At 32.5% G+C, this 15,525-nt stretch overlaps 1 long non-coding RNA gene across 1 annotated transcript in view; it reads left to right on the forward strand.

The window, feature by feature from the left end:
• Positions 1-15,525, forward strand: part of LOC121029811 (uncharacterized) — a 281,837-nt gene that overhangs the window by 128,143 nt on the left and 138,169 nt on the right. The window contains exons 2-3 of the long non-coding RNA XR_005789918.1: positions 2,106-2,190; positions 15,358-15,384. This is a non-coding gene — a long non-coding RNA (uncharacterized LOC121029811). The remainder of the gene's footprint in view (positions 1-2,105; positions 2,191-15,357; positions 15,385-15,525) is intronic.

The following is a 15,525-nucleotide window of genomic DNA, read 5'->3' on the forward strand; positions in this document are numbered from 1 at the left end:
GATAAAGAGACAATTTTTAAAGTAGCCTGAGTAAGAAGCTTAGTTTCACAAGAGTAACAGAAAGACAGATGAAGAAATAAGCCAAGAAATAGAAAGACTTGGAATTCAAGAAAAATATGATCTAGACCAGGAGATTGAAGATATCCTTGGGTTGTTGCTGAAGGGATTATCTTAGTATATCAGCTGTGCCCAGATTTAGAAATTCACTTGCCCAGATAAGAGAATAAAGGCATAAAATATCCAACCTGTTGAAAAGTTCCCTTGTGGTTGCCTTTTCTAGGTCACAAATGACAGCAGGAGATGCCCCAATAGAACTGGACTTTCTTATTTTAGTGGGGGAAATAACAAGATCCCTGGTAGAGGCCAAATAAATCGGGATGCATATCTGTCATAGACATAGTAGAAGCAATATTTACCACAATAAATCTTGGGAATGAAAAAAAAAATCTGACTGCTTTTGCAGAAAAGCTCAAATATTTTACAAGGTTATTGGCTGACATGTGACAGTAAATAAAGCTGTGATATCTTGAAACTCAATCTAAAGCTTTTTAGGCTAAGCAATACTATCTTCAGTTTTAAAATGCATTTCTCTCCATTATAAATGAGTTGAGAGATACTGTTTAAGTGGCTAGTCAAAAAGTATGGCTCAATTCCCTTGGCAGCTGCCCATTTCCTTGATTCCATTACTATGCACTTCATGAGGTCCTGTCAATGCCGCCAGCTGAGTAAGGGTCAAGGGTTTGGCGAAAACAGGTGTTGCTCAGACCATTTTACTTGACAGTAGTGAGCACTGAGGTCACTGACCCAATGGAAGGAAAATAGGCCCAACAACGGTGGCAAGCTGTACATGTGACATTCTTTGCCCTCTTTTCTACATTCATTTCCTTTTTGACTCATGGTGAATCTTTTCTTTTTCAACAACATAAGGAATGCCTGTTGTTTCTGGGCCCTAAAAGGATTCAAGTCTAAAGATACCTGTGGATTGTTGAATTTTCAAAACAGGATGAAAAGTTATATTAGGCCAGTGTCTGGGTCATTTAGTGATAAATTCTGACTTCTGTCAAGAAGCATAAATAAATAAAATAAAATAAAATGTACAGATGAATTAGGCAATGATTTTTTGTGTGTTTGTTTAATCTGCTTTGACTTTAATTTTCCTACATACAAGTGGATATAATGTTTTTTTTTCATTTGACTTCTCTTTCTTTCTCTCTTTTTATTTTCTTCAGATTTCCATTGCTCTATTTTTCTTTTTCTCTCTCACAATCTTTCACACTCTAGGTTGCTTATACATATACACACATACATCAGCACATTTCCCTCTTTAAATAAAGGGTAAGGTTTTATACAATATTTTGAGATTTTTATTTCAGGAGTATTATTAAGGGATGAAAATTGGGCATATTTTGAAATCTTTGAAATATAGCTGTAAGTCATATTTCTACTTGATGCATGCCACACAAAATTAAAATATTCCTGCCTTTTACTGTATTTTTAGATTCTTTTAAAAGTAGCAATCTTCTATAAAGATGCCATCAGGTGGCATTAAGTGTCTTAAATAATTTTGCAAAATATAAAAGGTATTTCACTAGATACTTCTATTATTATTTTATAGCTTAGGTAGTATGCAGCCTTCTAATACTGTAGAGTATTTATGAAGACAACTGGGAATTAATTTAATAAGTATTGAGTTTAAAACCACTATAGCATATTACATTGCCTAAGTAATACCAGTATAAATGGGGAAAAAAGTTAAAGAGTATATCAACATGAAAATGATAATTAAAAGAAATATCATTATGTACTGTGATGGAATGATAATGTTATGAATATCTGTTGGTATATTCCAGCAATTAAAAGAATCTGTTTTTTGTAAGTGGAATAGACACATTTAATCAACATCTGTCAAATTCAGACTTGAACAGCTAAGGGAAAAACCAAAGGCAATGATTATGGGGGGTTTATATTTATAAGGAAATAGTATATGGATCAGTTTGTAAGCTTCTTTTTTGATAAAATGAGAAATACCAATTGTTTTCCATAAAACAAGTTTACTTTTACATTTGACATTTAGTTTGCACATGTTTCTTTGTTTTACTTTTCAGGCTCAACTTTCCTACATAATTAAGAATTTGCAGCTTAGGCACTGCCAAAAACCACATCTGCACTGAAATCAATTATCTGTGTTTGGTAAGTGGGGCCGAAAACATTTGATAAATATTTTTTGTCTGCAGTAAACTTCAATGTTCATGTTTTAGCTATGATTTTATTGAAGACACTTAAGAAAATTTCTAAACATCTCTAAGGATTATTTTTCCCAAACTGCCTTGTATTTTGGCAAGGTGGGGTCTTGCTTTTATGGATATATTTAATCTATTGTACCCAAAGCCAGAAAATTCTGGTATACTGCCATTCGTTTTTTTAATTTTTTTTAATTTTTTAAGTTTTATTTATTTATTTTGAGAAAGAGAAAGAACATGAGCAGGGGAGGGGCAGAGGAAGGGAGAGAGAGAATCCCAAGCAGGGTCCTCGCTGTTAGCACAGAGCCTGATGCGGAATTCGTTCGAACTCGTGAACCACGAGATCATGACCTGAGGTGAGATCAAGAGTTGAGACACTTAACCAACTGAGCCACCCAGGCAGCCCTGGTGTTCTGCCATTCTTTCAACGTTTATTTATTTTTGGGACAGAGAGAGACAGAGCATGAACGGGGGAGGGGCAGAGAGAGAGGGAGACACAGAATCGGAAACAGGCTCCAGGCTTTGAGCCATCAGCTCAGAGCCTGACGCGGGGCTCGAACTCCCGGACCGCGAGATCGTGACCTGGCTGAAGTCGGACGCTTAACCTACTGCGCCACCCAGGCGCCCCTGCCATTCTTAAATAAAAAACAGGAAAGACCAAAACTACATGCCTGTCTATAATCCATTTGAATCTGGTAGTTTAACTTTCCATCAAAGTCAAGCTCAAAGCAAAATACTTCTAATTGATCATATTAAAAAATTAAAACTTACTGGTCTTAGTCTGCATCATATATCATCATATTGGAGACCAGTTTCAACATATAAATTTAGGGAGACAGAAACATTCAACTTGTGGTATCACTCTTCATTGCTATTTCTTTCATCACTTTATTCTGTGAAGATTAGGAATTCAGATACCAGGATATTTTACTTCAGTGGTTCATCCCATCTTCCTTAGAGAGTCAAAACTTCCAAAATACCTATGCATTCTCTGACTATACTTGGCCCTTGGCCTCAGTTTTCCCTTTGGCACTTTTTTTTTTTTTCCTGAACATTGAATTATGTACACAAAAATGGGCCATGATTTTCATCTTTGATAATATCAGCACAAAATACAAAATTCATCCATTTATTACTGTTGTTAGTTAAATCATTTACAAAAATGATGACAAACAATGAGCAATATTACAAAAGCAGTTAGAGTGATTGTGGAAAAGTTAATCTAAGATCAGGGTATAGAAAAAAAGTATAAGGAAACAAAAGGTTGAGAAAGAGAAAAGACAACAAAATTTAAGAGAATTGATATTGAGTGCTAATCCATTCAATGAATATTTTTTGAACAGCTACTATGTTCTAGATGCTGATCTATTTCCATGATTTGCCACTAATCACTTTGTATTGATAATTTTTATGTTAAATATTTTTCTGATATAAAAGAATGGCTTTTTGTAGCAAAATTCTAATATGGAAAAATGTCTAAAAAGAAAAATGAAAACCTCTTTAATAACATCCTTGAGTATGAATCATTGCTAACATTTAGTATATTGTCTTTTTTCTCTGTATATACTGTTTTTATTAAAGTGCAAATCTAAATACTGAGCATATGTTCTCATTTTTTAAAGTTAGCTTTAGTTTTTATTAATTTCCCATCATATTAAAAATCTAAAATATTTTAAATGTCTCTATGATATTTCAACCAATGTCTGTACCAAAATACATTTAATCCTTCCCACACTCGGGGTTTGAGGTTATTTACAGTGTTTTGTTGCTTTATCTAATGCTAAAATCAGTATTCTCGTTCATATATTTTTGTTTTTTCTTCACCACATACATCCCCAAAATAAATTCCCAAAAATGTAACTGTGAACATAAAACATAATTATATCCAGCAGAATTATCTCAATAGAAATGTGTAGTAGTACCTTGAGACTATGCCTAATTCTTGGTTTCCCCTTACCCTACTGTGAGTAATACTGAAAAAAAAAGTGATTAGTAGAAAAATTTTTGTTGATAATGAATGAAGAGAGTATTTTGTTTTAATTTGCATTAATCTAACTGCAAATGTGGTTGAATATTTTTCATATGCTTGTTAAGCATTTGTACCCTTCTCATATCATAATAGCTTACTGAGCTATTAGGTTTTTTCTTATTTATTAACAAGAATTTATTATATATTAATATTATAGATGTATTTTTATATTTATAATAAATTTCCCAAGTATCATTTACCTTTTCATTTTTTATATATATTTGACATACTTAATTTGACCAAACTCAAATCCTTGGAGTTTTCTATTATGATTTCTTCATTTACGTTTGGAGTCGATCCCATCTAGAGAATTGAAAAGTAAACTGATAGAATTTCCTCTAGTTCTTATTTTATCACCAAACACCTTTATTCTTATGGAATAATTTTGGATTATTATATGAAGTATGAGTGCTGATTAATACATCTATTCTCACAAGTAAACTTCGCAGGTGAACTTTAGGATCATTTTGCCATTTTGCTATTAAATAGTATATCAGTTTCAGGAAATTTCTCCTTCAGATTTTGTTTAGCACAAAGAATAGATACTTCTTAAAATTTTATATCTAAGAGAAATTTAGGTCTCTTTATTCAAATAATATTGTGAAAATTACAGTAACACAAAAATAAAAACTATAATATAATAATGAAGTATATATTTTATAATACATGATCATGTGATATTATATTTATACTACTATATAGTATACATTGTACAGTATAGTATATTTTGTATTACTATATGTAATATACTAATATAAAGCTGAAAGTTTAGTAATAAAACTAAATTATTTTTTAGGTGATTTCATGTTTTGGTTTAAATCATTTATTAAAACACTAGTTTTATTATTTTGTTGACATTGCAATTCTATTTTACGTAATTTTATAACTGATTATTAAAGGTATTAGGAGAAAGATATAAAGAGGAAAATAGTGCTATGTTAAAAGCTTAGACTTTTGATTCCAAAGTGCTCAGTTTTTCAATACTAACTTTGGAAAAATGCATATTTCTGGTGAAATTATGTGCCCACCAAAGAATTCTATTATATAGAATTATTATATAATCAATTATTATATTAATTATTATATAATTGTGACGGTGGGAGAAAGATACTTGAATATATGCAAGATATACAAGAATATCACTAATATAACCATGTACCGCTTCTGTGGGAATAACTCAAAGCTCTAAATGAAATGAACACTAGAGAAACCTCAACAAGGGGATGACAAAGAAGAGGGGAGATACTGGGATCAGTAAAACTTATACTGTTTCATCCAAATTTACCATTTGCTTTATATAATGCATAAATGGGAGTGTATAATATAAACACTATATTAAAATCCTTGAGAAAGGACAGATAGTCTGTAAAGGAAACTTTAATAACGATATCAAATTTGAAATATGTAACCATCTCAACAAAACATAGAATTTATGGTTGAAGATGAGAATAAGCTGGGGAAGGAAGTAAGGAAGTAAAATTTTTCCAAATGTCTCTTCTTTCTGCAGAAAAAGAGAGAAGAGTGAAAGGAATGGATTTTATTCCTCTGAGTTAATCTTACTGCAGTGGGGGCTAAGTCTTGGATAAAAGAAAGTAAAGCATTTTGATGTACATAAGAGTGCATCTGAGTGGGGAAAATATCTAGCATATTCTTTTCTAATCATGATAGAGAAATATATGCCTGATTATGTAAATAAGAAAAGGAGAATAATATCAATTACATGATAACTTGTGGTATTACTTTCAAATTTACAAGTAGGGAAGAAAACGGATCAAATGAAAACAAAATAAAATTTGGTACCTAAGAAATATATAATTAAGATCAAAACAACAAAGTCAAATTTATAAAACAACATTAAGCAGAAACAGACTGAATTTTCTCATTAGAAGACAAAAAAAAAAAGAGGGATGGGGAAAGAAACACTAGACAAAAGTAAAGAAGGTAAAATGTCAGTGGTCATATCAGACATATTGCAATCAGGGTTAAAAGCCTGAAAATGAGAAAGATACCAAGCTCTGATAACACACTCCAGTTAGAAAGGTGATATGCCATGATCTTGTATTTGACAAGGCACAAAATAGCTGAATCTGTTTTTAAACGGATATTTCTATTATCCTCTATCAGGTTTGGAGAGAGAGAGGAAAAAAATAGTCATACAAAATAAATTGCTTATTCTCTATATATTGGAGTTTATGTCTCTTGAAAAGGGAAGATACTTATTTTGGGTGCTCTGAAAAATTTGCAAAAATCTGACCATACTTGGCAGAAGAAAACGTTGAAAACTTTAAAACAAAAAAGTTTTTTTCAGGTTTCATTATTGATTATTACCAAATAAATAAAGCATAATAAAAATATAAAAAATGCAATTCATTTTGTGGAAAATACAAAAAGAAAAAAAATCACTTTATGACAAAATTGTAAAGACATAGCAGAAGTCCTACCAAAGGAAAATGCATTAACATCTTGATAAACAAAAAAGAAAAAGATTATAAATTATTTTACAAATTAAAAAAAAACTGCAAAATAAAGTAGAAAGAGACCATCCTAAAGTTAAAAATAGAAATTAAGAAAGTAGAATACAGAAAATAGTAACATTTAAAATCAAGACTACTTAACATCTGCAGTATACAGATGATTTTTGACTTACAGTGATTTAACTTTGGATTTTTCAACTTTACCATGAGAAAGCAACAGGCATTTAGTTGAAACCATACTTCAAAATTTGAATTTGGATACTTTCCAGGGTGAACGATATGTGATGCTGGACAGCAGCAGTAAGCCATAGCTCCCCCAGGCAGCCGCATGATCATGAGGGTAAATAACTGATACACTTAAAGTAATTCTGTCCCCATACAGTCATTCTGTTTTTCACTTTCAGTACAGTATTCCATAAATTCAATAAGATATTTAACACTTTATTATAAAATAGGTTTTGTGTTAGATGATTTTGCCCAAGTGTAAGCTGATGTAAGTGTTCTGAGCATGTTTAATGCAGGCTAGTAAGCTATGATGGTCTGTACATTAGGTGTCATTAAATGCATTTTCAATTTATGATGGGGTTTATCAAAATGCAATCCCACTGTAAGTCAAGGAAGAGCTGTAATGGGAAATATCTCATAGGATTTATTAAAAATAAAAGTGAGTAAAAGAAAAAAGGATGAAAAAATGTAAAAGAGATAACTACATATTTATTTCATATAACATAATATATACATATATATAACATGCATATACTTTTATATATCATAGGTACAAAATTATGAGATAACACCAGGTATAGCTTCATGAAAATATATGATAGAAAGGATAATTAGTGTCCCTGAAAATACAAAATTTCCAAAAACTAGGCATGACTACTGAATAGTTTAGAAAGGTAAATAAAGATTTACCTTTGCAAAATATGACAGATACTTTCATTTCTGATGACATCATGGACTGCATACTGTGCAAAATATTTGCACTTCAAAATAAACAAAAAAAAATCTGTTCTTTAAAATATACTCTAAACAAAATAGAAACCAACACATAGACTTGGGTTAAATATAGATATGAATCTCAAATATGTAAAATGCACTTAAAAATCAAAGAAAACCATAATCCTTTAAAATGAAAGGCTTTTACCCTTTAAAATAAGTTTTAAAAATATTGAGCAAACCTTTCACAAAATAGGATGTACAAGCTACTAAGAATATGAAAATTTTATCAAAAATTGTTTTCCATCAGGGAAATGCAAATTAAAGCCCAATGGGACATTCGGACATTCCTTCACAGTCATTAGAACATCAAAAAATTAAGATTAATAATGCCAATTGTTAGCAAAGTTTCAGAGCAATAGGTACTTTCTTAAATTGCTGGGGGCAGGAGTTGTAAAATGTTAGAACTACCTAGGAAGGTTATCTGACAATTCCAATCCTATGTATTTACCCAAGTGAATTAAAAACATAGTCATAAAGTAATTGTTCAAGGGTATACGTAGAAGCTTTATTCATGATATCTAAAACCTAAAATCAGCAAATGGCTCATAATATGTGAATTTGTAAACAAATTCTGATATAATCACAGAGTGGATTACTACTCAGCACTATAAAAGCAACAAATTACTGAAACTTCCAAAAATCTTTTAAAATTATTATTATTTTATTGTTATTATTGTTGTAGTTGTTATTATTATTAGCTAAGATGAAGCTGCATACAAATGCCAGACATAAAAGAGAATACTTTTTGTATGATTTCTTCTTAAACGTTACATCACCATATGTTTCTTTTTTTTTTTTTTAATGTTTATTTATTTTGAGAGAGAGAGAGAGAGAGAGCATGAGCAGGGGAGGGGCAGAGAAAGAGGAGGACAGAGAATTCCAAGCAGGCTCTGCATTCTAGCACAGAGCTGGATATGGAGCTCGAACCCACAAACTGCAAGACCATGACCTGAGCCAAGATCAAGAGTTGGACGCTTAGCCACATGAGCCACTCAGGCATGCCCGTATGATTTAATTTATATGAAGTTCAGGAACATACATGATTAATTTATGGTAATAGAAATCAGAGCAATGACTGTCACTGAAAAGAATAATGAGAGAACTTTCTGAGGAAATTGTAATGTTCTATAATTTGATTGACTTTGAAGTTACATGGATATATACATTTGTCAACCAGGGCACATATAAAATAATATTCATCAAATAATTATTTGTAAAAGCAAAATCATCATTATAATTTGACAAAAATTTAGAAATATGCTAAATATCTATCCACAGAGAATGATTATAAAATGCCTAAGGCAATTGTAATGTAGTGCAATACTATAGTGCAATAGTATACTTCAGTGAAAACTTGAAGAATTGCGGATATACAGAACAATATGAGTGACAAACACTGAAAAATACCATGTTGCAGAAAAATGCATGTGGTATTATTCCTGTTAAGCAATGTTTGAATCCATTTCAAATTAAGCAATGTATCTTACCCATAAATAGAAACATCATAAAGCTATCAGAAGAGCCATAAAATTAATAAATCCAAAATTTGGGAAAGTGGATGCCTTTGAGTTGGAAGACAAGGGTTAGTTATGCATGTAAAGGAATACAGGGAGTTTCAAATGTTTTTGGAAAAAAAGGTTCATTTTTTTAGCCTGGTGCATTCTTTTATATATGTGAAATATTTAATAATTTATAAATTGGGGTGAAGAGTCACTAGAAAAAGATTGTTTTATATCTGAATTTTATCCATACCCAGGAATACAATTCCATTGTGATTGAAATTGTTACAAAATATAAGCAGCAACAGAAATCTACCCAAAACCTGATAAGAGGAGCATAAACTAGAGAATTATGAATCAACTCTTTTATTAGCCTTGAGTTAATATGGTAAAAATGTCAATTCTTTAAATATTGATTATTAAGTTTAATAAAATTGCTTTTGGAATCCAAACAGAACTATTATGGGAATTAGATAAAATGATTTAAACTGTATATGGGAGATTAAATAAATAGGAGTCTATATAGATAGGATAAGTAATCAATAAATTGGACTGCTATAATATAGCATGTACAAAATAAATTCCAAATGGTTTGAAAAAGAATCTCCACATATAGTTTAGATTACATATTCAACCTGGGTTTCTATGAGAAGCCTTCTTAAACAAAAATGGAAATCCGGTTGCCAGAAAAGAATAAATAGGCATGTTTGATAATGTAAAAATAGAAATTTTGTATTGCAAAAGATCATATTTTCCTAAAACTTGAGAGGCAATACAAAAGTAAAATAATTGAGGTTCTCTTATATTGTTTCTAACCCTGCTTTGTAGGATATTGTATATTGAGTGAATTATTCAATTACTATGATTAGATGACTGCTTTAAACTCAAATGAAATCATCAGTCAGTAAGTATGTTCAAAGGCACCTATTATGTTCCAGCCCTATTATAGGTGTGGGGGACACAGCAGTGAATAGAGCCAAAGAAGAAACATCTGCCCTTGTGGAGCTTACACTCTAAATAAGTGAAATATATAATAAACAAAATACTATGTAAATTGTATTTCAAAGAAAATAATATTTAGGTATGTAGTATGTGAGATAATGATACAGGCAGTGGAGAAAAGCCAGAGTAGTTATATAGGGAGTATGTCTGTGTGTGTGTGTGTATGTACAATTTTATTTTTTTTTATTTTTTTATAATGTTTATTCACTTTTGAGAGAGAGAGCACAAGCAGGGGAGGGGCAGAGAGAGAAGGAGACACAGAATCTGAAGCAGGCTCTGGGCTCTGAGCTCTTAGCACAGAGACAGCGTGGGGCTCGAACTCATGAGCGGTGAGATCTTGACCCGAGCCAAAGTCAGACGCCTAACTGACTGAGCCACCCAGGCTCCCCTGCGTATGTACAATTTTAGACAAGATATTCAGGGAATTGCTCATTGAGTAGGTGACAGGTGACTAAAGACCTGAAGGAAAGAAGAAAACAAGTCATGTGACTATTCAAGCTAAAACTATTAGAGGCAAATGAAAGAGCAGTTCAAAGGCGTGAGTTGGGAACATGCTACGTTTTTTGGAGGAGCAACAGAAAGGCCAATGTGGTTATAACATAATGAGCTGGGTTGGGGGCAGTGGAAAGGAAGGGACGGGTGATAACGGCAAAGAGGTAACAATGGACCAAATCAAGACTTTCCACAGTAATAGCAGAAAAGGCAGAATATATAGTCAAAAGCAGATTGCCAGAATTAAGAAAATTCAATAAGCTTGTGGAAATTGTCTTGAATAAGTTTCTGTTTTCTCAGTGAAATAGAAAGCAGGGTGGTTGCTGAGAGCGAACATGAAGGAGGAACAACTGGAGAATTTTAGGAGGAGGAGATCTGAGTAAATCATCATTGTAGGTGATGAAGAGAGTGAATGGAACTATAGTACCATTGAGCACCCAGAACACAGTTGAGGTTTGTGATTATAAATGTAATGTGAGTTCAGGAAGCATTCTGTGTGTGTGTTTCTCCAGCCATACTCAGTACAAATGTACGTGCCGGAAGAGACGGAGTTGGATTTAACCAGTTTGGTTGTATTGCTATTTGTTACAATGAATTGAAAAGGAGTGAGGGAATTTGAAGTGTATGTGGGGGAGTAAATAGAACTGAGGAAGGTAAGCTGTGTAAACAGGTGAGTGGGGACACAAGGATGAAGACCATAAAAATCTAGTCGAGTCAATAGATTATTGACTTCCAGGTCCTCTGGAATCGAGGGTTGTTAAAAATGGGGTTTAAGAGAATGAGCTGAAAACATTAGATGCTATATATCAGTCATAGGTTGACAATATTGGCATGTAGTTATAGAAGAAAACACCTGCATTTCTCACAAAGTTTAAAGATAAATAATATCTATTAGATTCATGAAAATTCCAATTCAGTAATTTGTTTTGGACACAGGATTGAAGAGGCACTTTGTACAATATTTAGTAGTCTACTTGATAACAAGCTTCTCAAAAAAAAAAAAAAAAACCTGGCTAAATGTATTATTAAATCCATAGTTCTGTTTTTCATCATTTTTTTCAAAAGCATTTTGGAAGCCATTGATAATTTCTTGAGTGACATTATTTTATCACCTCTGAGTATAGGGATTTTTATATGTTCTAAAAAATACCCTTTTTGGTGGATGCTTTATATTTTAATGCTGGAATCAGCAGTATCCCAATGTGACACCAGACAAAACATCGACTTTTAAATGAATCATTGTTTTCTTTTGGAACTAGAATTAGAATAGCTGATTCATCCACAATCTATTATGTGTACATTATTGTTGCTATTGTGATAATAGAGAATTTTATTTATTTTTATGCCGGATTATATTGTGAGTACACTTTTAGTCAGCTTGGGTTTAGCAATCCTGTTATATTTGTCCTTAGAATGTCTTTCACATGTTCGAGGTTTGTACTTGAAAAGTTTATAAATAAGTAAGTAAATAAATAAATAAATAAATAAATAAATAAACGTATTATTTTTAGAGAATAAATTTATTCAATTGTGAAAAAATACCCCTTTTAAGCTTTAATACCCATTTGTTCAAATACATATAATTTACATGTTTGTGTCTGTTTATTTATTTGTGCATATGTATGTGGGGCTTTATGACTGACAGTCCTTTTTAACACTGGTTCTTAAATTTCATATACTGAAGCATCTTTAAAAATATGTGTTCCTATGGGGTACCTGGGTGGCTCAGTCAGTTGGGTGTCTGACTTCGGCTCAGGTCATGATCTTGAAGTCCGTGAGTTCAAGTCCCACGTCAGGCTCTGTGCGGACAGCTCGGAGCCTGGAGCCTGCCTCAGATCCTGTCTCCCTCTCTCTCTGCCCCTGCTCCACTTGCACTCTGTCTCTCTCTCAAAAATAAAGTAAAAACATAAAAAAAATTAATAAAAAATATGTGTTCCCATAAAATAACATTTCCCACCTACTCTCATCTACTTATGGTGGTCATTTTTTCTACAATGTTCACTTTCCATTCTTCACATGTCTTTTGTAAGGTTCCAGTACTAGAACTTCAGTCCTAATCTACCATAACATTTATTTTTGGCTGTTGAAGACATGTAGGTCCTTTGTTTTAGGGAACTTGAATATGAAGTCACTTTGTTATGCTATAAATGTTTGTAGAAACATAGATTTCTGTAAACACAGTTAAAAGTATTTTTTCAATACAGTTTTAATTTGAATTAAATTCCTATATCCTGTATACACATAACCTCTAAAAAATCCCTAGAATTTTAAAGTTTTCCATGGAAGAGGGAACTTAGATCATTTTTTCTAATTCTTTTTTATTTTAATGTTTATTTTTGAGAGAGAGAGACATAGTGTGAGCAGGGGAGGGGGAGACACAGAATCTGAAACAGGCTCCAGGTTCTGAGCTGTCAGCACAGAGCCCAATACAGGGCTCGAACTCACAGACCCCGAAATCATGACCTGAGCCAAAGTTGGACGCTTAACCAACTGAGCCACCCAGGCGCCATGGAACTTTGATCAATTGTTTTAACATTTTGCATAATCTGTGCAAGATGATAATAAATGTTCTATTTGTTGTGTACTCTATTTTCTAATAAGACCATCACAAAATATATTAGAATGTTAAAAATTCTGGGAAGTTCTGTAGCAAAGAAATCTGACCAAATTCAATAAAGCTTTTCTCAAACATGGTTGATATCAAAATTACTTCCCGTCTTTGTTTTTTGCTGAACACCTATTAACATCTCATTAAACAAATTGTTCTCAGAACAGTTTAAGAAATTCTGTTCTCTCCTTAGAGGAATAAACAGAGACATGGTATATTAATATGTTATTCTAAAGTATATGGCTATTTACTAGCAGAAAGTATCAGAACTAATTTGGACTCCCAATTAAGTGTCTCTTTCTTCCTGCCGTTTGTCTCCTGGTATTTTCTTATTCCCAGTGCTGTATTGAGCCATCTGTAACACTAATCCTGTCTTTGTTTAAAATGCTGATATTTTGTTTTTGATTTATTTGTACAAATTTTATTTTTAAATATTGGTTAAAATATTATATATCTTGGTTACTGAGTTTTGTGTTGTCCCCTATATTTTGTGCATGAGTGCCCCATTCACCTAGCCCAGTTCTGGGTTGGATTATCCCAACAAAACTGTATGTGTCTCCTCCAGTCTTGGAATATCCAAATCATTCCATATTCCAGATTATTTTGAAGTATGATGAATTAGTTAGGTCTCCACATCAAAACCCAATCTTTGGTTACTCTCATTCTTCACATTTATAGAGAGAAACATCCTAGTGTTTTCTGCCCTTTTGTTCCTGGGAATAAGAATATCCCTCCGATTATTTTGCATATTAATTTATAAATACCATGTAGATTATTGTACTTTCTGAAAGTCTGAGATTTTAATTAACTGATAATTAACAACCCAGATCTTACATTAACCAGTTCCTATGTTCAAGGGAATAAACTTGGGGCTGAGATAACATCTACTAGCTCCACTTAATAAAAATTCATATTTACGAGCTCAGTGAACTCTAATACAGCATGTCCCAAAGTATGTTTCAGAGAAGGGGATGTTAGTAGGTTCAGGGCAGGGGGGTGGCGGGATGTAATAATAAAATTAGTTGGATAGATAAAGATCTGAAGGAAACTAAAGAGAATCTTTATTTCAGGACTTCTCAGAGCCTTTAATATGCTGATGTTCTCCAGGAATATGAAAAAAAAAACAAACTCTTATACAATGTGGTGTTTCTTAAACATATCTGACTGTAGAATCTTTATATATTTATCTGAATGTATGAGAGCTTTTGCACAAAACATCTGTCATGGCACTATTGTTTCACAGATCATGTTTGGAAAGTATATCTCTAATAAGCTAGCTGAACCTGGATTGTGTTTTATAGAAAGTGTTTTTCAGATGATGTGTAATTCAATGTCCTATGGTACCACTTTGTTTTCCAATAGTGGTTCACTTACCCCAAACCAGCCAGGACTCTTCTTGTGCATGAGAGAAATACTGAAAATTAATTGTTTTGCTAGGTGGAAATTTATAAGAATAGACTATTTTTTCTGATCATCATATCCAACTTTTTCACAGCTGAATGTTTTTATAACTCTTCGGTAGCTGGTATCCACTTAATGAAAGAGTTCTCCCTAATCAGTCTCATATCAGAGCTGATATGTTTACCCCTCTTGTCTCAGGTATTTCTGACCTGTTTACTTCAAAAGAAATTTTGAAAATGTAGAAAATCTAAACTTCCTTCCTCGTTATACCTGTATTATTTTCTATATACAATGCACGCCTAGACCATCCCTGAGGTCTAGAAAAACTCTTATTTTGCTTCTTTTCCGTGCTCTCAGAGATGCTGACAGAAATAATTCCTTGCCCTCAGAGCCAGTTATTAATTGGAAAAAGATTAATAGTGATCTGCTGAAAATTTAATGTGAAGTTTAAACCTGGTATTCCTGAAAAGATGTTTGAGAATAATTTTATATTTTAGAGAAATTTTGGATAAGTTCTGATAATAGTATTTTCAGCTGCAGACAAAGATCCAGTACTGACCACAGTTTAAAACCATCGTCTCTAACTCCTTCTCCATTTCTTTTGTTTTAGGTGTGGACGCTTTGATAGCCTGTCAAGGTATGGTAACGAAACATTGTCCTTTAATAATAGCACAACAACTACCGGTAGTACACGTAAACTTATTCATATAAGTTAGTTCTCAGCTCTGAGCACCCCATCCGTGGCGCATTCCCTGGCCACACACGTGGACCCTATTTG

This window comes from Herpailurus yagouaroundi, unplaced genomic scaffold (assembly GCF_014898765.1).
Source record: "Herpailurus yagouaroundi ecotype Mexico unplaced genomic scaffold, PumYag 139, whole genome shotgun sequence".
Lineage (NCBI taxonomy): Eukaryota > Metazoa > Chordata > Mammalia > Carnivora > Felidae > Herpailurus > Herpailurus yagouaroundi.